Genomic DNA, 11,906 nt, shown 5'->3' on the forward strand with positions numbered 1-11,906 from the left:
CAGTGAGCGGTGGCGTTGCCTCTGGATGAACAGGAACCCGTGGTGTGGAGGGCTAGATGAATAGTAGATGGTGGAGGGGTGGTTGAACAGGACCCCGTGGTGTGGAGGGCTGGATGAACAGTAGACGGTGGAGGGGCGCCCGTGGAGGGGTGGTTGAACAGTAGCCGGTGGAGTAGCGCACGGTGGAGGCTGGATGAACAGGAGCCTGTGGAGGCTGGAGGAGGTCGATGGTAGCCCGTGGAGGCTGGAGGAGGTCGACGGTGGACATGAACAGTATCCCGTGGAGTCCAGTTTTGCGGTACGCCACACCCCTCCCGATGAACAGGACCCCCGTTTCGACCGTAGGAGGTCCGTTTCGTCCGTTTTGCGGTACGCCACACCCCTCCCGATCAATAGGACCCCCGTTTCGACCGTAGGAGGTCCGTTTCGTCCGTTTTGCGGTACGCCACACCCCTCCCGATCAACAGGACCCCAGTTTTGACCGTAGGAAGTCCGTTTCCTCCATTTTGCAGTATGCCACACCCCTCCCAATCAACAGGACCCCCGTTTTGACCGTAGGAGGTCCGTTTCCTCCGTTTTGCGGTACGCCAGGCCCCTCCCGATCAACGGGACCCTGTTTCGAACGTGGCCGGTCGAACACAAGGCCGTTTCCTCCGTTGTGCGGTACGCCAGGCCTCATTTCCATCGCCTGTTCCGTCCAAGCCCTCCTGATGAACACGACCATGCACTCCGTTTCGACCTAGCCGGTTGGCTCCCCATGAACACGACGACGACGCTGTTTCTCCGTTCCGACCCAGCCATGTACGTATGCGCGAGTAGGCGTTCGAGACCCTGCCCGTATGTACGTATGTGGCCGCATTTTCTTTCTTGCACCCTCGCGGCTGTAAATATGTGTACATGCTACGTGCGCGCCTCTACTACGACACGTGCGCGCCTCTACATCTATGACACGTGCGCGCCTCTACATCGACCAGTATGTATGTACACGTTGGTGACTGTCGGATTTCGGGTTCTGGCAGACCCTCTAGGTTCGAACACTGGGGTGCGCGCGGAGATCTCGCCCTCTACCTACCTGCACCTCGCCGCCTCGCTAGGATCTAAGCTATGAAAGGAACAACACAAGAGACACATGGTTTATACTAGTTTGGGCCACCATTGTGGTGTAATACCCTACTCTAGTTTGTGGTGTGGTGGATTGCCTCTTGGGCTGATGATGAACAATACAAGGAAGAACAGCCTGGCGAGGGTCTGTTCTTGGCTGGTGCGATGAACTGCTAGGGGGAGTTCAGTCACTCTTTCTGCTGGTTTCCAGATGCCTCTACCTTGTGGGTGGCTAGTCCTATTTATAGGCAAAGGCCCTGGGCCTCTTCCCAAATATTGAGCGGGAAGGGCGCCAACAATTGGCCATTTTGAAGGGGAACATCCAGTACACTTATCCTGACTAAAGTTGGTCCTCGCCTACCAAAGGCTCTGGTGGTGACACCGGCTTGGGCTCCACAATGACTTCCTTCCTGCCGTTGCGATGGTCTTGGTCTTGTTGCACCAAAACGGATGCCTTTGCTTGATTCTCTCACCTGCGCTTGCTCCCTTTGCACCAAAGAGGAAAGGAGGACACTGCGCGGGCTGGCGCCCGCCTGGCGCCCTTGGTCGTCATGGCTTGCGTCATGGGCACCTCGTGAGGTACCCCGCCTTGATCTCTCCGCCCCCTCACGAGCCAGCCTGACAAGGCCGTGCCTCAGGAAGCTCCCTGTCGTCCACCTCGCGAGGCTTGGCCCCTCGCGAGGGTCTTGAGCTCGTGCTGATGAAAATGGGCCGTGCTGGGCCGCCCCTTGAGCCACGGCGCAGGCCGCAGGGAGGCAAGTCTGGGGACCCCCGTTCCCAGAACGCCGATAGTAGCCCCCGGGCCCAAGGCGCGCCCGGACTTGGCTGAGCAGAGAAGCGAAGGGGCAAGTGCGAAGCGCCGCGGGCCCTAACAGCCTGCGGCCTCAGGCGCCGCATGGCGGTTGATTGGACTTGGGCAGCCCTGTTCCCCCACGCCTCCTTATTTTGTGCCCGGCTAGGTGGACCCGTGGTTGCACACAGTCGTTCCTCTTTTCGCTACTCGACCGTCCCCTGCTCTTCCTCCTCTCGAGCTCCAGTCTCTGCTTCCAATCCAATCTCGAATCCTCCCTCTTCCTATTGCCATGGCTCCGACAAAGAAGGGGAAAGGGAAGAAACCGGTGCCTCCGCCTCGCTCGCCGTCGTCGGCGGCTCCCGCCGTCGATCGGTCGATCATACTCAACCGAGAAGGCTTGGGCAAGGTCAGCTCTGCTCTGGCCACTATTTTCAACGAGTGCGGGAGGACGACGGCCTGGCCCGCGTCCCACTTCTCCATCGATAGAATAGTCACCGAGGTCCGGTAGTTTGCCGACGCCCTGTGGGCGGGATTGGTTCCCCCCTTTTCCAATTTCTTCAACGCTGTGCTTTCCCATTACCAGATCCATATGATGCATTTGGGTCCTGAATCCATTACTCTTCTTGCCGTCTTCGCCTTTGTCTGTGAGGAAATGATGGGCATCCCTCCTTCAGTTGCCTTGCTGCATCACTTCTTCTCTCTCCACCTCGTCGACCCCTCCCAATGCTCGGGGTGCGTGAGCTTCATTGCCGCACCAGAAACAGCGGCCTCAGGGATTGATTTCAGCCTTCCTTCGCTCGCGCCTGGGTTCCGCGAGCGGTGGCTGTACGTGGATGTAGGGGTGCCCAGCCCCTGCTTTCGGAGCCAACATCGCCCGCTGTCCCTAATTCAGGTTGGGGCCAGGAGACGCTCACGAGCCCCCAGCTCATCTTCGTCTGGCGTCGCTTCACGTTCTTGAGGGCGCTCGGTGTGACGGCGCCCAGGGTGGTGAAGGAGTTCCTGCTATGCCGCATTGCTCCTCTCCAGCGCCACTCCCGCCAGATGTGGGCCTTCAGCGGGCATGAAGATCGCATGAGGCTCCAGGAGGAGGACCTGACGCCCGAAGCACTGAGGAAGGTGCTCTTGGTCTTGAATGGGGACCCTTCCCCCGGTAGCGTTCGGCAAGGGGGGGCTTTCCTGTACCTTTGCTCAAACAGGGGCGACTTTGTGAATCAGATGCCCGGCTTCGACGAATGGGGGCTGTGCCCCGCTGGCCTCACGGGGCCTCGCGAGAACCCAGTGGTGGTGACTGCCCTTCTAGTCGCCCATGGCGGTCCTTCCTCGAGTGGCGGAGCAGGGAGGCATGGGCCGCTGGAGGCTGAGGGGGCCTCGCCGGGGTGACGATGCCAAGCAGCACTCCTGAGGGGGCAGCTCCTGAGGCCCGTACTGCTGCGGCTGAAGGTGTTGAGCCGCTGCCCGCGGCACCCTTGGTTGAGGCCCCTGGGCCCCCAGCTACCCTTCTTGGTGAGGCGACCGACGGCATGCATCAGGACGACGCCCCTGACGCTAGGCATCTTGAAGCTTCTTCCTCGTCGTAGGCTGACCCCTGCGGTCAACTCCAGGGCCGCTTCTGCGTGGACTTCTAGGCTCTCCGGAAGAGAAGGGAGGCCTTGGGTGACGATTACCCTTGTCGCCTGCTGAAGCGCAGGAAGTATTTCACCATTGATGAGTAAGCCTTCCCCTTTCCTAGCTCCTAATCCTCCCGTTGCTTTGGCTGATCCTTGCTCTGCAGGGCCCTTCCTGCCGAGCTCATGGAGATGGCTGAGGAGCCATCCCCCCAGGCTCCGCCCTCTCCACCGTCTTCGAGCGCTCCGAGCTCAAGCAGAGCCCTTGCGGTGAGGCCGGTCGGAGAGGTGAGCCATCCCGTGGCGCATCGCGGCTCTGCGCGCCTCACGACCCTCCTTCGCAAGCCTTCTCGGGGCATAGCCAGCCTGCCTTGGGCTTCGCGTCTGGTCGTGGATGGCGATTGGCTGAGGTCGGCCCTGCGCTCTTCATTTGGGGATGGGCTGGCTCCAGGCCGGGCTTCTAGCAAGGCGCGCCCGGCCATCGCGAGGATGCCAGCCCCCAGCCCCCTGCCCAGAGGGGGAGTGCTGATTCGTGGCCCCCCGCGCTTACTTGGGGCGGATGACGACGCAGAAGACGTGCTCGAGCGCGCCCTGGGGCGTCGCGTTCTTCGCCAAGGGTTTCTCCGGAGGGCGGCTGACGCGGTGAGCCGGCTTGGTGAAGAGCTTGCTGATGAAGACGCGCACCTTGAGGCTGAGGGCCTGCGCCTGGCTGAAGAGAGGCGCAAGCTGAAGGCGGCTGTTGCCCTTGCGCGCCACCAGCGTGACCTCGACAATGAGGAGTCCGAGGCGTTGCTGGCGGCCTCTTGGGAGGCCCGTTCCCGGGCCGTCGAGGAGGCCCGAGAGGCTGACCGGCGGCGTGAGGTGGCGGAGGAGCGGGCGCGGGAACTCCAGTCCCGGTGCCATTCCCTGGAGTAGCAGGTGGAGCTGCATGAGACGGCCCTTGCATCGATGAAGGTGGCTTTGGTCGACCAGGCAGAGCTCCAGAGGCACGAGGAGGCACTGACGCTGGAAGCTGCCAAGCGCGCACGCGATCTTGAACGTCTGGAGATGAGGGAGCGCTTGGTGACGCAGACGGAGGATGACGTTGTTGCACGCGAGGCCCGAGTGCTGGAAGAGGTTGAACGCAGGGTGGCGACGGCCCGCTTGAACCTTGAGCGCGAGTTCGAGGAGAGGCTGGGGTTGATCCGGGTCAAGGCTGAAGGCAGGACCACCGCCCTGAGGGCCAAGCTGGAGGAAGTGACGCGGCGGGCCGACGCTTCCCGGGCCGCCCTCGGCGTGACGCAGGAGGAGCTGACTACCTCCCGCACCGAGGCGCTTCTTCTCCGCCAGCGGGTGGACGAGGCTGAGGCCGTTGTGCGGCAGAACGAGGATGAGATACGCCAGCGGCGGATCTTGGAGAACGAGCACGGCCCCATGCTCACCATGCTCCGGGAGAGAGCCAACACAGCCTTGGGTAACATCTGCGAGGCGGCCGTTGGCGAGCCCCACGCAGTCAACTATGCTGGCAATCTTCGGTTCTTCACCGACGTGGTGACGCAGCTGGAGGCGCGGTCGGTCAGAGCCAACAGGTTGGTGGAGGAGAGGAGCCGCGCCCTGCTCGGGCGCGCCTTTTCTCGTGTCTTCAGCCACCTTCGGAACATGGACCCCAACTTCGACTTTGACGCCGCCATTGCCCCAGTACCCCAGGCCGTCCTGGGCGACCTAGCGCACTGGGTGGAAGATAACATGGATGCCCTTGTCAGGGCCTTCGCTTCTGATAATGACGGCATGGTCGTGGCTGCTGATGAAGGCGACGTGTTGAACGGCCCTGACGCCGCAGATGGCGACGCGGAGAGCGATTGCGAGGCCAGCGATGCCAGCGATGATTCAGGAGGTGCCCCTGAGGATGCATTGGGGGATTTATCCGACTAACCGCGTGTTGTCCCTGCTTCCTTACCCTGCGCAGATAGAGTTCGGGCCTTGCCCTGAAGGTTGTAAGAGCATTTTGGGAGGGGGAGCCCCTCGTGTAAAAACTCGCATTCAGCGTATTAGTAGATGCGATATCACCCGTAAGCCTGCGCCAGGCGACTGACTTTGCGACGAGTTGGCTGGCTTGTTTACCTTCGACCCGCGTGGGCCTCGAGTTAGCCTGCGGAGGGCTGTGGTGTCTCGAGCGTCTCCTAAACGAGCCCATCGAACCTGTAATGAAAACCTCCTGAGAGGGCGCGGCGACGGCAGTCTGGGCTGCACGCAAGCTAGGCCTGGCCCAGCTCGCGAGGGGCTCATGAGGGGAGGCAGTTGAGGCAAAGTGGTAACCAGAACGCGAGAGATTGCTCGAACAAGACTAAACACCCCTTCCCCGAACACACGCAAATCTTCGAGCTCAAATCCAACTTAAATCCAACGGGGGGAAACGACAGCCAAGGGGAAAAGCAATGAAAGCAGAAAAAGGCCGCGTCCGGCACCTAGTCTAGTCTTGGACGTCTTCTCACCAGCGCGGAGCTAAGTGCTGCCACTAGGCGTGGGAGGGAGCCCCAGGGCCTGAGGCCGGCACCCCTGAGACTCCGGGGCGTGTACAGCCCCACTCATTATTATGTGAGAGTGCCACGGGGCGGCGAGCTTCACAGGCACTATGCCTTCTTCATAGGTACCGGCCTTGCTTCATATCGCCAGATGAGGGCCCCGCCTTGCGCCACACTCTAGTGCCACCGATGATGACCGAAAACCAGGACGCCGCCGATGGGGTAGAGCGGTCGCCAGCGGTTCCCCCGACGACCACGGGTTCTCTGCTAGGGGCAAGCCCTGAGGCACCTCCCCAGCAAAGGGCCTACCTCCTGAGGACACCTTGCTCCGAACGCCGCGATGGTGATGCCGGATCTCGGCCCCTCTCCTGCAGCCCCCGGCGCCCTCCTCCTGAGGGGTAGGAAGCTGCGGGAGTGGGGCAGCCGCCCGTTGTGGCGACCTGTACCTCCTGTGATCCATGGTTAGCGTATGCCTGCTCCTGAGGAATTAGTGGTACCCGATAATCGTTGCCTCCAGCGTGGCCGACGGGGCCTTCCCGGGGCTCCTAGAAGAGCTCAGCTTCTGGTGCCTCGTCCCCCCAGCTTGGGCCAAGGAGCGAGCCTTGTTCGTCCTCATGCGCGCACCCTTGATCCATCATGTGGGGCATGTACTCTTCTGGGGCCGCCATCCCGAGGGTTGCGCCGTAGTGCTCCACGTGCCACGTAGTTCTGCTTGAGGCGCCCGCCTGGGGGTGGTAGCGTGGCGGCCCACCAGGGCCGTGGGTCATGGCGAGTCCTTCTTCGCGGGCCAGGGGCGGAGACAGCACCGCTGCTGGCCCGGTGCTGACGGCCTGGCCGGTGTTGGGGTGGCCTTGGAGTCTGCTTGGGGCTGCGCGGGCGTGCGGGGAGCCTCTGCGTGGGCCACCCTGGACCTGAGGTGGAAGTTGGGTGCAGAAGGGGTGAGCCCCCGAGGCGGCGAAGCCCAGGAGCTCTGCCACCCGCTCTAGCAGCACATCGCGACCGCCTTCCAGCAGCCTGCATTGCAGTAGCTCTCGGGCCACTGTGAGTGCGGCCCTCGAGTTCGCCTGCTCCCGTCAGGTGTACGGCGTCGTGGCCGCAGCATGGTTGGAGGCCCTCGCCGCCGACCGCGCCTGCCGCGGCGTGAGGGCTATTGTTGCCTGTCCGCGCTGCTCGCGGCCCCGCAGCGCCCTGCGGACCGCGAGCTGCCTGGAGCATGGGGTCGCCCGGGGCGAGCGGCTCTGCATGGGCGGGCCAGGACGCCCAGGGATCAGGGTTGCCTGCCTGGTCGCCGGACATGATGATGACGATGCGACGGGACGCGAAGCGGCAGAAGGTGGATTCCGGCGCAGCCCTACCTGGCGCGCCAAATGTCGGATTTTGGGTTCCGGCAGACCCTCTAGGTTCGAACACTGGGGTGCGCGCAGAAATCTCGCCCTCTACCTACCTGCACCTCCGCCGCCTCGCTAGGATCTAAGCTATGAAAGGAACAATACAAGAGACACAGGGTTTATACTAGTTCGGGCCACCATTGTGGTGTAATACCCTACTCTAGTTTGTGGTGTGGTGGATTGCCTCTTGGGCTGATGATGAACAATACAAGGAAGAACAGCCTCGCGAGGGACTGTTCTTGGCTGGTGTGATGAACTGCTAGGGGGAGTTCAGTCGCTCTTTCTGCTGGTTTCCAGATGCCTCTACCTTGTGGGTGGCTAGTCCTATTTATAGGCAAAGGCCCTAGGCCTCTTCCCAAATATTGAGAGGGAAGGGCGCCAACAATTGGCCATTTTGAAGGGGAACATCCAGTACACTTATCCTGACTAAAGTTGGTCCTCGCCTGCCAAAGGCTCTGGTGGTGACGCCGGCTTGGGCTCCACAATGACTTATGTCCTGCCGTTGCGATGGTCTTGGTCTTGTTGCACCGAAACGGATGCCTTTGCTTGATGCTCTCACCTGCGCTTGCTCCCTTTGCACCAAAGAGGAAAGGAGGACACTGCGCGGGCTGGCGCCCGCCTGGCGCCCTTGGTCGTCATGGCTTGCATCATGGGCACCTCGTGAGGTACCCCGCCTTGATCTCTCCGCCCTCTCACGAGCTAGCCTGACGAGGCCGTGCCTGAGGAAGCTCCCTGTCGTCCACCCCGCGAGGCTTGGCCCCTCGCGAGGGTCTTGAGCTCGTGCTGATGAAGATGGGCCGTGTTGGGCCGCCCCTTGAGCCACGCCGCAGGCCGCAGGCAGGCAAGTCTGGGGACCCCCGTTTCCAGAACACCGACAGCGACCAGAATGACAACGCTACGTACGCTTCGACCAGGTGGGTCCCGACTGTCAGGCACTTCCTTGCGTGCGAAGATGTGGCTGGTGGGTCCCAGCAGTCAGGGGGGCGAATCGTTTTTTTTGCCCGGACGCACTTCCTTGCGTGCGAAGGTGTAGCTGGTGGGTCCCAGCAGTCAGGGGGGAAACGTTTTTTCGCGAAATATGGTGGCCCATCCGGTGGGTCCCCGCTGTCAGGTGGAGGAATAATTATTTTGCGCGTAATAAGGAGGCACTTCCTTGCTGCGGCCGTGGACCCAGCTGTCAGCCTCTCCACATACAGTCCATGTCCGATGGAAGCCATTCCTTGACCACGTTGACCATGCCACGCCGAGAGCACCAGGGCGGTGGACAACCGCGAGGCCTAGGAAGGGGACGACGCGGAGCCGGGGAAGACGCGGCAGTGGATGCCCACGCATAGAGGAGTACGAGGGTTCACTGGTTCGCTGCGGTGTGAGGCTGCCATCGCTGCAGAATAACAGGGGGTGTGGGTGAGTAGAGGGATGGCCTGGCTAGCGGTGGGAGTAGTAGGAGGCGGTGAGGCCTCCGCCGCATCGCAGCCGGCCACGGGAGGCAGGAACACGAGGCACGACCGGCGTTGGTTTGGGTGGCTGGAGCAAGAAGACCAGAGGTTGAAGAAGCACTACGGCCGTTGGATGGACATCGTACGGTCACTGGAGCTAGAATCATGCATATTGACTAAGTAGACAAAGCCCTCCATCCCCGTCAACTTAGTAGGCCCACAAGTCAGCCTGCCACTATACTGGGTCCCAGCTAACAGGGGGAGTATTCATTTTTTTGTGCGTAATAAGGAGGCACTTCCTTGCGTGCGAAGATATAGCTGGTGGGTCCGAGCTGTCAGCGGCGGTAACAATCTTTTCGCGAAATACTGAGGCCATTTCGGTGGGTCCCTGATGTCAGGTAGACGAATCATTATTTTGTGCGTAATAAGGAGGCATTTCCTTGCGTTCGGCCGTGGACCCAGCTGTCGGCCTCTCCACGTACAGTCCACTTCAGATGCATGTCGGTCGTTGACCACGTTGACCAGGCCGCGCCGAGAGCACCAGGGCGGTGGACGACGGCGAGGCCTAGGAAGGGTACGACACGGAGGCAGGGAAGACTCAGCAGTTGTTTCCCACGCGGAGGGGAGTACGACTGAACGAGGGTTTACTGGTTCGTCTGCCGTCGCCGGAGAATAACAGCAGGTGTGGGTGAGTGGAGGGATGGATAGGCCAGCGATGGGAGTACGATGGGGTGGTGAGGCCTGCGCGGCAGCACAGCCGGCCGCGGGGAGGAGGGAGCAGGCAGTCCCGCCGGCGCTTGTTTGAGCGACTGGAGAAGGAAGAGCAGAGATTGAAGAAGCACGACGGCCGTTGGATGGACATCCAACCGTCACTGCTTGTGCGTCAACCTTTTTTTAGGAAAGCCTCAAATCTGTGGAAAACAGCATACAGCCCATCTGCCATTATTTCTAATAATTTATAGCCCATTTGCTAATTCTTAAGGTTTTTTTTGGAGCCCATATTCTTTTTCTTAGCATTACAGCCCATATTGTGGCCACGGTTAAAAAAAATTATGAAATTTTGCATATTTCGGTGCGGTCCGAACTGTTTTTAATCCCGAAATTTCGACCCACATTCAAACTGATTTTAAAAATAAATGTATATCAATATAAAATCCGACAAATTCTCCACGCATAAAAATTGATGTAATTTAAAATCTTGAAATGAAAAAAATATATTTGAAACTAATTGCCGGTTTGATGTGTTTTAAAAATGTACATCCCATTTCTCATTACTGATGGGCCATTCTTGGCCAGCCGAATGAAAAACTCTCCTCGTTTTGAAAGATTTGCAGCCCAACAGGCCTGACAAAGCGACTTAATTGGAAAATCACAAAAAAACTGGGCTGTGGCCGTGGACCCAGCTGTCAGCCTCTCCATGTACAGTACTCTTCCGATGGAAGTCGTTCCTTGACCATGTTGACCACGCTGCGCGGAGAGCACCACGGCGGTGGACGACGAGGAGGCCTAGGAAGGGGACGACGCGGAGCCGGGGAAGACGCGGCAGTGAAAGCCCGCGCGGAGAGGAGTACGATGGTTCACTGGTTCGGCTGCGGTGTGAGGCTGCCGTCGCCGTAGGGCCTGGCCAGCGATGGGAATAGTAGGGGGCGGTGAGGCCTCCGCGGCAGCACAGCCGGCCACGGGAGGCAGGAGCATGCGGCACGACCAGCGCTGCTTTGGGTGGCTGGAGCAAGAAGACCAGAGGTTGAAGAAGCACTACGGCCGTTGGATGGACATCGTACGGTCACTGGAGCTAGAATCGTTCATATTGACTAAGTTGACAAAGCCCTTCGGCCCCGTCAACTTAGTAGGCCCACAAGACAGCCTCCCACCAAGGTGGGTCCCAGCTAGCCGGACGAGTATTCATTTTTTGTGCGTAATAAGGAGGCACTTCCGGTGGGTCCGAGATGACAGCGGGGGGAACCTTTTTTCGGAGTGGGTGAGTAGAGGGATGGCTAGGCCAGCGATGGGAGTACGGTGGGGTCGTGAGGCCTGCGCGGGAGCATAGCCGGCCACGGGAGGAGGGAGCAGGCAGTCCTGCCGGCGCTTGTTTGAGCGGCTAGAGCATGAAGAGAAGAGATTGAAGAAGCACGACAGCCGTTGGATGGATATCCAACAGTCACTGCTCTCGTGTGTTGACTAAGTTGATAGGGCGTTGCGTGTGCGTCAACCTTTTTTTTATGAAAGCATACGCGTCAACCTGTAGTAGGCGCACAAGTCAGCCTCAAATCTGTGGAAAACAGCATACATCCCATCTGCCATTATTTCTTATAATGTACAGCCCATTTGCTAATTCTTGAGATTTTTTTTGGAGCCCATCTTCTTTTTGTTAGCATTACACCCCATATTGTGGCCATGGTTAAAAAGTATACGAAATTTTGCATATTTCGGTGCGGTCAACTGTTTTTAATCCAGAAATATCGATTCACATTCAAACTATTTTGAAAAATAATTTATATAAATATAAAATCAAAATAATTGTCCATGCATACAAATCAATGGAATTTAAGATCTTGTAATGAAAAAAATGAAACTAATTCCCAGTTTGATGTATTTTAAAAATGTACAGGCCATTTCTGGGCAAACCGAATGAAACTCTCCTCATCTTGAAACATTTGCAGCCCAGCAGGGCCGGTAAAGCAAGTAGGCCTTATTTGGGTATTTCTTTAAAAAGAATAGAACTGGGCTAGCCATTGTCAACAAGAAAAAAACACAACTGGGCTCATGATGTGGTAAACATAAATAAAACCCTGGCTAGACGGGCCACAGCCCCCGCACAGCCCCGTTGTTACCCTGATCCGTCGCTAAAACTAGTATAAATAACAACTTCTTGTTGCTCATTGTCTCAAAAAAAGACTGCTTGTTCCTCAATAAAAAAATTGCGTGACTTGCTGGGTCCCTGGTGTCAGCCGCTCGTAGTGTAATTCTCTCGTTTATTGACTACGTTGACGATGGCATGAGCCCCAGATGTCCAACCATTAGGAGGAACCATATTTTTGGGCTTGTACTATAGAGGCACTTGCTTGCGTACTGCCATCACGCTG

This window comes from Triticum dicoccoides, chromosome 6B (assembly GCF_002162155.2).
Source record: "Triticum dicoccoides isolate Atlit2015 ecotype Zavitan chromosome 6B, WEW_v2.0, whole genome shotgun sequence".
In the NCBI taxonomy this organism is placed as follows: domain Eukaryota; kingdom Viridiplantae; phylum Streptophyta; class Magnoliopsida; order Poales; family Poaceae; genus Triticum; species Triticum dicoccoides.